Below are 9,471 nucleotides of genomic sequence, written 5' to 3'. Positions count from 1 at the left end.
TGTAAGTCTAAGAATATGAATTCAGATTTCTAATATCCACTTATGAATTCAGATTTCTAACATCCACTTGAAGAGCCTTGGTGGCATCCACACATACACAAACATAACACATACAGACACAGACACAAGCAAGCATGCATACAAATTTAGATATTATTAATAAAATACTAAATTATTAAAATTTCCCAGAAGCTTCTCTCTATTTTCCTATCTAATGCTCTTTTTTCTGATCAAACCATCTCCTGACCATTGTTTCCTAAACTAACTGTCAAGTCTGTGGACCACTGCAATGCCCAGGAGAGGAAGATGTACCCAACAGTGTAATAGTGATACTTATGTCTTTGGAATAACTGACAGCCACCTAACTAGAATTAAGGCCTGCTTGGCAGGAGGAAATTTATGCATGATACTGTAAACCTACATAACTACTTGTGACTGGTGACGTCATGAACCCTAGAGGAGAACGTTCTGTTGCAATTTTCCTAAGCTAATAGAATTACCAATTACATTTTAAATACTCTACCTTATGTGTACAGATTGGTGTAACTCCAACCCTTTATCAAAGAACCTTGTCTTACAGAGGACAGAGACAAAAATTTACAACTGGGTTAAAATTCAGACAACTGACCCTAGGGTGGCCATCACCAGTTGTTACATCTACAACACAACTCCTACACCAAGACTCAGGGAACATCACGGAAGGGTTAAGGGGATGAGAGAGCAGAGGAGAGTACCCAAGTGGTAAATTCCCCCAAAATAACTATTAAAAAGGAAGATTTTTAAAATTTTATTATTGTTAGTTGTATGTGTGTGTGAGTGTATGTTTGGTTATGAGAGAGAGACAGAAGCAGACAGAAATGAGTGGAGATATTTGAGTACCTGCATGCCATGGAGCCTGAGTGGAGATAGAAGGACAGTGGGTGACAGCTTTGTGGCATTCATTCCTGCTGCTCAACCTTACATGACTTTGAGGGACCAAACTCAGGTCATCAGGCTTTTGTTTCAGGTGCCTTAACCTACTGAGCCGCCTTGCTGGCTCTGTGAAAAGCATTTGAAACAACAGCAGACGCTGCTACTCTGATGCCCACCACACAAAGACCCTTTCATGTGAGCTGCACAGCCCTTTCCAGGATCTGGGTCTTCTTTCTACTTAGAGGAAGCTGGCCTTAGCCAGACCCGGAAGGTCATCGCTCTCTATCAGGCTCTTGACCCAGTGATTAACTTGATGCGCAAATGGAAAAGTCAGCTCCTTCTCCTTGATAATGATGAATTCAGATCTGCAATTCACATTTCGAAGCTGTCTGTGGGATCAGATCAGACTGACACAGGAGCTGCGTCTGTAATTACATGATTGCTCATCCTCTTTCCCATTCAGATGTGTTGACCCCGGAATCAGGTTTCTATGGGAACCCTTCTTTAATAAACAGCTATTTTACACACAAAAATCTCTGTCTTGGGTGCTACCGGAAGGGAGTGGCAATCTACGAAATGAAGGATGGAATTGTCAGTTGTACGCAGCATGAATCTTGACCCTTCGGTCCTATCTGTGTTCTCATATGGGCTGGTCTTTTGTGCTGCAGTGGGTTTTCCTTTGTCTGCAACCAGGTTAGCACAGTTGTGTTATTTACTTGTTTTCCGGGTCATATATCATTTGTTTTTCTTTGATATTACAGATGAATATCAAATTCAGCTATTAACAAAAGCAGGGACAGCAAACAAGTTCCTATTGTAATATAGAATGGAATGCCTGTACTGTTTGACTATTGAGTTAGATGTTTGTTTTTAGGATTTTACAAACATGATTATCAGGATAATAGCAGTGCATTTTATCCAGCTTTTCTATTTTTTTTAATTATAAGTGACTGTTGATCATGTAAAATTCTTTTCTGCATCTATTATAAAATGGTGATTGGCATTTTTTCTGCTTTAATCACAAAACATTCACTTATATTAACAGATTTCCAAAGCATTGCAACATTGCTTATGTTAAGCAAACCCATCTAGCAACTAGTTTGCCAATATTTATTTAGTGGTTGTCTCTATATTCAGAAATGAGAAGGATTTTTGTAGCAGTCTGAAAGAAAATGACTCCCAAAGGGAAGTGGCACTATTGCTGAAGTAGCTGTGGTCTTTTTGGAGGAAGTGTGTCACTGTGGAGATGGGATTTGAGGTCTCTTTGGCTCAAGCTTTTCTCAGTGTGATACTGAGACCACTTCCTCTTGCCTACAAGATGTAGGACTCTTAGCTACTTCTCCAGCACTGTGACTGCTTGCATATCTCCATGTCCCTGTCATAATGATAATTACTGAACCTCTGAAACTGTAACTGAGCCACCCCAATTAAATGTATAAGAGTTTATAAGAGTTGCCGTGGTCATGGTGTCTCCTCACATCAACAGAAACCCTAAGACAAGCTTTATTTTATTTTATTTTTGCTTCTTTGACATTACTATCTCTTAACTGTCTAGTGCAAATTAAGAAGGCTAAACTTTGTGCTATTAAATAAATGGAGCACTCTTAGTTTGACAGAATATGTCATTCAATGATAATTGGGCATGACACCTTCTTCATTGGACGATTTGCAAGTATAAATTTAGTTTTGTTGAAAACAAGGCTATTTGTGTTTTCTTTTTGCTTTCATCTATCTTGAGAAACCATGCTCTAGGAAGTTGTTTATGTCATACATTACATTTGCTGGGACACTTTTCTGAACAGTAAACTCATATTTTTAAAATTGCAGTTATCTGAAACTTGTCCTCATTTCCAAATCCTTGCTACATCTGTCATTATATTGTGATTAATAAATTTCTGTCTATTCTGCATTTCTATTTCATCATTTACACTAAATTATAAGTTAAATGTTGAGGGTGTGAAGCTTTTCTATTCTTTTTACAATTGATTAATTTTGTGAGTAGCTAATTAAGTTTATTTCTGATGTAGTATTTTGAAGTTTTACGTGTCCTACAAGTTTAACATCATATTAAATGTTTGGCTACACTATTTCCCCAAATCATTTTTAACCTTCCATTACTTAAAAGTATAGTTTTGGAATCCTGTGACATGTGGTTTTATAAATATATAGTATTTACTTAAAAATCTAAATCAGGTTTAATATGATCAAACAACGCGATACTTTTTTATCAAATTGGCAAAAAATTCTTTAATTTATTCTAGCCATCACTTCAACATCTTTAAAATAATGTATAGAAGGGCCCATTGCAGTGACTATCTGAAAATTGGCACTCAATAATCATTTGTTCCAAAGCTACAGTACTACCCTTAACGTCCTGGCTATAGATTTACAAATGTGTGTGAGTACTGAGGGTCAACATGCCTTCAACTATCAGTTTAGGATGACGGTTTAGAAGGATCCCATCAGAGATCTACATTGTAATGAATGTTTCTTTCTTTCTTTCTTTCTTTCTTTCTTTCTTTCTTTCTTTCTTTCTTTCTTCCTCTTCCTCTTCCTCTTCCTCTTCCTCTTCCTCTTCCTCTTCCTCTTCCTCTTCCTCTTCTTCTTCTTCTTCTTCTTCTTCTTCTTCTTCTTCTTCTTCTTCTTCTTCTTCTTCTTTTAGCATTTCCTTGCTGACTTCTTAAAGGAGTGCAACACTTCTTCTTGCTGTCTTATGATGCAAAACCCAAGAATAGGTTAAAGAAATCAAAGTATTCTTCAGTACCCAGGGCTTTCTCACTAGGTCGTCCTATCCTGAGCTTTAGATTTCGTGAACACTTTACTGAGTTAACCTGTACTTGCTGCTGAAAGAAGAGAAAAAAAAACACCCTAATAAAAACACCTAAAGACAAAGAGCCGCTTCTAGGGTATTCTGCCCCAAACAGACATGCCCGACCGTTACTCTAAAATGATATGCCCATCAGCAGTATTTATGTCAAGTAGTTATGGCTCTAGGTGATTCCCTCTACACCCGGAATATTTTATCCTTAGAAAATGTGATTAAACATATTCAGATGTAGGCAGCATCAGAAAGGATAGGAGACGGGGAAGAGTGAGACTTCATGGCATGGCTTTTGCTTACTAGTTTTCCCTAACTCAGTAGATTTATTCCTTTTTCTACGAAAACCCAAGTTCTTCAGGGGCAGCCGGTTTTGCCTGATTTTTATTTTGTTCCTCCCCATGATTCCTGGAAAGTTCTATGTCACTGATGACTCAATAAAGTTCTGACAAGTGGTTGTATTTTAAATCCACATATTCCAAAGGGACACATCAGCAGATGCGCTCTGACTAAGCCTCGCGCAGGCTCCTACAAAGGAACGTTTAAGAACATATTTGTTAAAGAACACTCAGGAGCACTTCATTCTAAAAGGGCACAGGAAAACCCTGAAGCCAATTGCATAACAGAAATAGCATCCATTAATCTTTTTCCAAGCAGCATCAAGAAAGGACGCCTTCGAGAGGAACAGCCCTTAGAAGGGAGTCATGGTTTAATGTGCTTTGTTTAGAACACCTTCCTTTTACAAGCCAACACCTGCAGCTAACTGACAGCCTCGGCTCCTGGGCATGGAGAGAAGTGGGTAATGATACCAGTGACATTTACGGTCCAGTGTTTTAGGAATTAATTTACAATGGAGACGGTTCTTAGTAGAGTGAATACATCACCGCAATGAAAGGTTGACGCCTACTTTATCAGCTATAAAGCATGCAGACTAGCTTCAGCCCTTCAGAAGGCGAGCACGGCAGGCATTATTCACCTTCATCTGTGGTTCAATAATTCACTGGGAAGATACTTGAAATATGAAAGTTATGGCAGTTTAGTGAAAACATGAGAAAATCCTGCATATGGCTTTAGAGAAAGAAGAAGAAACCATGTAAGAAAATGTTTCTGGTCTTTTCCTCCCTGGCCACGTTTTTCTATTATTCCTGATTTATTTCCTTATATTCTATTTCAGCTACAGTGCACCAAAGCATTTTTAGTCATTGAGCTTCTCTTCATCATAGCCAGCCTGTGTATTTCATCAAAAAAAAAAATCTTTCTGAAAATCTATTAGAAAAATTCACATGAATATCTTCTTATTCTCTCTGATTTTAAAATGTTGTTGACCACTTATTGTTAGACCAATATTGAATAATGTTTTCTTTAAGGTTCTAGCATTTCCCTAAATGAATCTAAGAACATATTCTTTGAGGAGAAGTTGGTTTCCACTCTAAAGTTACTAAAATGGTCAAAATAAAGAGCAGAAGCAAGACAGGTTCCCTGCAATTAGCTTTTACAAAGCCCTTTTATGAGGGTTTTATTTGAGTTTAATGGGTTTTCAGTATGCCTTGTATGTAAACCAGTCCTCTTTATTTGTACATCTTTTTTTTTTTCACAGCGTGGTCTTCGTCCTTAAGGTCAAAAGATATTTCAGATATCCACCCACAATAAGCAATAAATTTTCATTAGAGGGTTAATGACCTGAAAGACAAACCTCACATGGATGGTGTGGCTACTGGATTTGCCAATCTACTAATGTTCAATTGCTGCTGATGTTTGGAGACATTGTCTTCCTATATGGCCCAGGCTGGCCTTGAACCCCCCACCTTAGCCTCCAAAGTTCTGAAGTGACGGGAATGCACCAGCACAGCTGGCTTTGTTTAAACTATTTAGGTGTTCATTTAGGAGACACGTGCCTCATCAAGTAAAACCTGAATCAGACAGAGATCTCCATCTCTTGTCAGTGTTTCAAGTACAAGCGTAAATATAACACAGGAAATGCAGTAGCCAAGCTTTAGCAATTGACCTCCGGAGAGGACTACTCCAACAATTATAATCCCATGTACTTGAATTTCAAGCTGTGACCTTTGGTACAGCCATTTTCTTGTGTTACACCAAACATTTGAAATGAATGACTTCACCAGTATACTCTAGGCATTTTGTTTATTCATATAGGCAATTGTATTTTATTCCCATAAACATCTTACATTATAGTAGTCATGCATAATGTTTGATTTTTACTTGTATTCCCACTTTACAAATTATAAAATTAATATTTTATTTCTCATTCAGATGTTTCAGCAAACTCAATATTATTACTAGACACATTTTGTGGTAATAAAGAGCCTGCAACTTTTATACTTATTTACTGTATAATTTTTTTGCTTTCTGAGATATGGTTTTAATATATAAAATTTATATTAATTATATATTATTATATAGTTGCATAATTATATAATTATATAAACTAAATTATGAATTGTTTAATATTTTTATATTTTTTATTTAAGGTTATTAAAGTTGAATATCTAGTGTTCCCTTAAAGAACACTAGTGTTTTCTTAAAGAAGTACTTTAAGAAAAAGTAGGCTGTGTGATATATAAGGTATTATTTATTAAGATGTAGAGTTTTGCTGTATGAGGTACCCTTAGACCAGCACCTGCCAAGACCATGGGCAGCTGCTCACCCATTTTGAGACATCCTGGGCTATCAATACACTGTATCAGAAGAAAACATGGAAGCAGAAAAACTGAACACCTTCCTACAAAAACAGAAGTATAAGAATATGTATTTTTTTTTAAATTTTGGCATTGGTGAAAAGATTTTATCATTTCTGTTTCTCAAATTTAATTAGATTATTTGTTGAATAGAAAAATACCAGTTCTATCCATGAATAATATTAGGCCTGTAGCTTAAGATGATTGTAATATAACATTTGAAATATCGTTTTTCAATAGGAGTGGGGTTTGTGGTATTGTAATTGGAGGCTCTATTTTTAATGAGTTAAGCCAGTCATCCTGTTTGGCACAGTTATGCAATGTTGCTCCAACCAGCTGTCACATCCCACTCCAGAGATAGGTGAAATGATTCTTATTTATTTGTAATCTTAAAAGGATTCTTAGATGCTTTGACTTGGCAGTATATCAATGGAAGACATTTCTCTCACACACAACCAGCATAAAAGACTTTGAAACTCTTTATAGAAAATTCTTCTCATCCCTCACATGTTCATAGACTATTTCCATGTAATTATTTCTAACTCCATGGTTGGAAAATGGTGTCTCTGTAGGAAACACTTGCTTTTTCATGGTGAGTAGATTCTAAATTTACATGAGACAATTGATGCACTACATCCTGTCTTTCTGAAAGAGACGATAGCATTTCACACAGGATGGGCTTTTGATCTACCGTCAGATATAAAAAGAAATTTAAATTCCTTGAATAGAGGAACTACTTTGGTGTACACACTAATATGAGAAAATAAAGATTGATTCAAAGAGCATTTATTTCATATCCTTGTGTGCCTGATAGAAAATTAGGTGAAAAAATTTCAGACTTGTTCTTATTTATGAAATGTTCAACATGTCCGCAATGATTTTTTTATGGTCAGACACAGATTCATCTGTTTAACTAATGCATATTAACATTTGCACATGTGATTTAATAAACTTAAAGAAATTATTATGTTAATATTTATTTTTAAGAACTTTATGTGTATATGTAACAAAACCACAATTTCTCCCCTACAATTTCTGCCAAATCTGCTTCCCATGTGTTCTCTCTCTTCTCTCTCTCTCTCTCTCTCTCTCTCTCTCTCTCTCTCTCTCTCTTTCTCTCTCTCTTTCCCTCTTCTCTCTTTCTCCTCTCTCTTCCTTTAAATAACCAGCTAAGTCAACTTAATGCTGTATATGAGGCCAGTCACTGGAGCGTGAAAAAGTTATGAATTAATCTTTGATCATAAATTCTCATGTTTTCAAGTTTTATTTGTAGATTGTTTTTCTCAAACAAAAATACACTTGTATCACTAAGAGTGTTTAGTTATAACAATATGGTCTTGTTAAGGCTAGAACTCTTAGAGCATGATTATTTTAGTCACTTTGGAAGACGATACTCACTTTTAGTGAGTGGCAGGTGGGATTTCGGTGCTCTGTTTTTATATCACATTTTAACTGAGTACACATCTTAACAGAAGGAAAGTGTTAACATTTAATTATCTGTGAAATATTTTCAGAGTCAACTTTGATGTGAAAAAAGTAATACTCTGAGAGGTGTAAGCCTATAAGCTTGAGACACAAACCCAATGAAAACTTTTTGAATTAGAAGGCAACAAACTACAATAAATAATCTTTAAAATAACACTTGCAGCCGGGCGGTGGTGGCGCACACCTTTAATCCCAGCACTTGGGAGGCAGAGGCAGGCGGATCTCTGTGAGTTCGAGGCCAGCCTGGTCTACAAGAGCTAGTTCCAGGACAGGAACCAAAAAGCTACAGAGAAACCCTGTCTCAAAAATCAAAAAAACAACAACAACAAAATAACACTTGCATCGCATCATTTTTTTTTTTACTTTCTTCTTTATTTACTGGCTTTCCTATTTGATCTGCCTGCTGTACCCCAATTCCGGTCCTAGTGTTTGGCAGCAATGCCAACCTGATTAAGCATTCCCCAGGAGGAAGGCAAGGGATTGTATTGTAATGGGGACTGGCTTAAGCAGAACTCAAAGTACTCATCTGGGTGGAAAGCAAAACAATAGCCATTCAGTTTGGTGTTTCTAAAGGTTCAACGGTGACATGTCATGTAACTGTGATACCTGGATGGTGGCATGTATATCCTACCCTCTATTTCCAGATGTCTAGAATCATGCAAAAACAACTTCAGTGGTTTAGCCAACAACTTTCAATGAGAAGCACCTAGTACTAGACACTCAGTGAGGGTTAAAAGACAACATCACCTCGTACATGGGCTATTACAAAATCCCCGTCCCAGTTCACCCTCTCCCTACTCCACCACGTCAAAATACTGAAATGCCATTACAAAATCTCAGTTACTTGCCTCCAGTGCTTGGCCTGGCCTCACAATTCCACTCACCTCTCAAGGCTGATTCTAGTAGAATTCTAGTAGAATCTAGTAGAATTCTAGTAGATTCTAGTAGAATCTAGTAAAATTCTAGTAGAATTCTAGTAGAATCTTCAATATCTCCACTTGCAAATTGATCAGGTCGCATACATCCTACGTTTTACGTTGGCAATAAAAAAAGTGGGAATATCCACTGCCTTGAGCAGCTTCCATTCTTAGTTGAATGTAATGAACTCTGACCCCATGATAGTTCCAAGTGATCTTCATCACTCTATGAATAGAGATAATTGTTATTTGGGGATATACCAATGCATGTAAACCATACAATGCGGTGAAAAGAATGTGTTCAATAAAAATGCTTTTCCTTTGCTTTTATACCTAATTTCCTTCATTATAAACTCCCATTGATTGTAGGATGTTCAATTTGAGTTTAAAAAAATGTTACTCCATAAAGCGAACAAATAAAAAAAATGCTGAGGTTGATCATATATGACATTTGGTAAGTCAGGCATAGTGGTTCTTTAATCTGAGTACTCAGGAGGCAGAGACAGAGGCAGGTATATCTCAAGTCTCCATGATTTTGAGTCCAGTATGATCTACATAGTAAGCTTTTGTCTTATGTTCCAAATAAGTAAATCAATATCCTTAAAAAACCAGGGATATAAAAACTGTCTCTAAAGGCTGTCAG

The sequence above is a fragment of the Microtus pennsylvanicus genome, chromosome 20 (assembly GCF_037038515.1).
Source record: "Microtus pennsylvanicus isolate mMicPen1 chromosome 20, mMicPen1.hap1, whole genome shotgun sequence".
Taxonomy (NCBI): domain Eukaryota; kingdom Metazoa; phylum Chordata; class Mammalia; order Rodentia; family Cricetidae; genus Microtus; species Microtus pennsylvanicus.
This window is presented reverse-complemented; position numbering follows the sequence as displayed.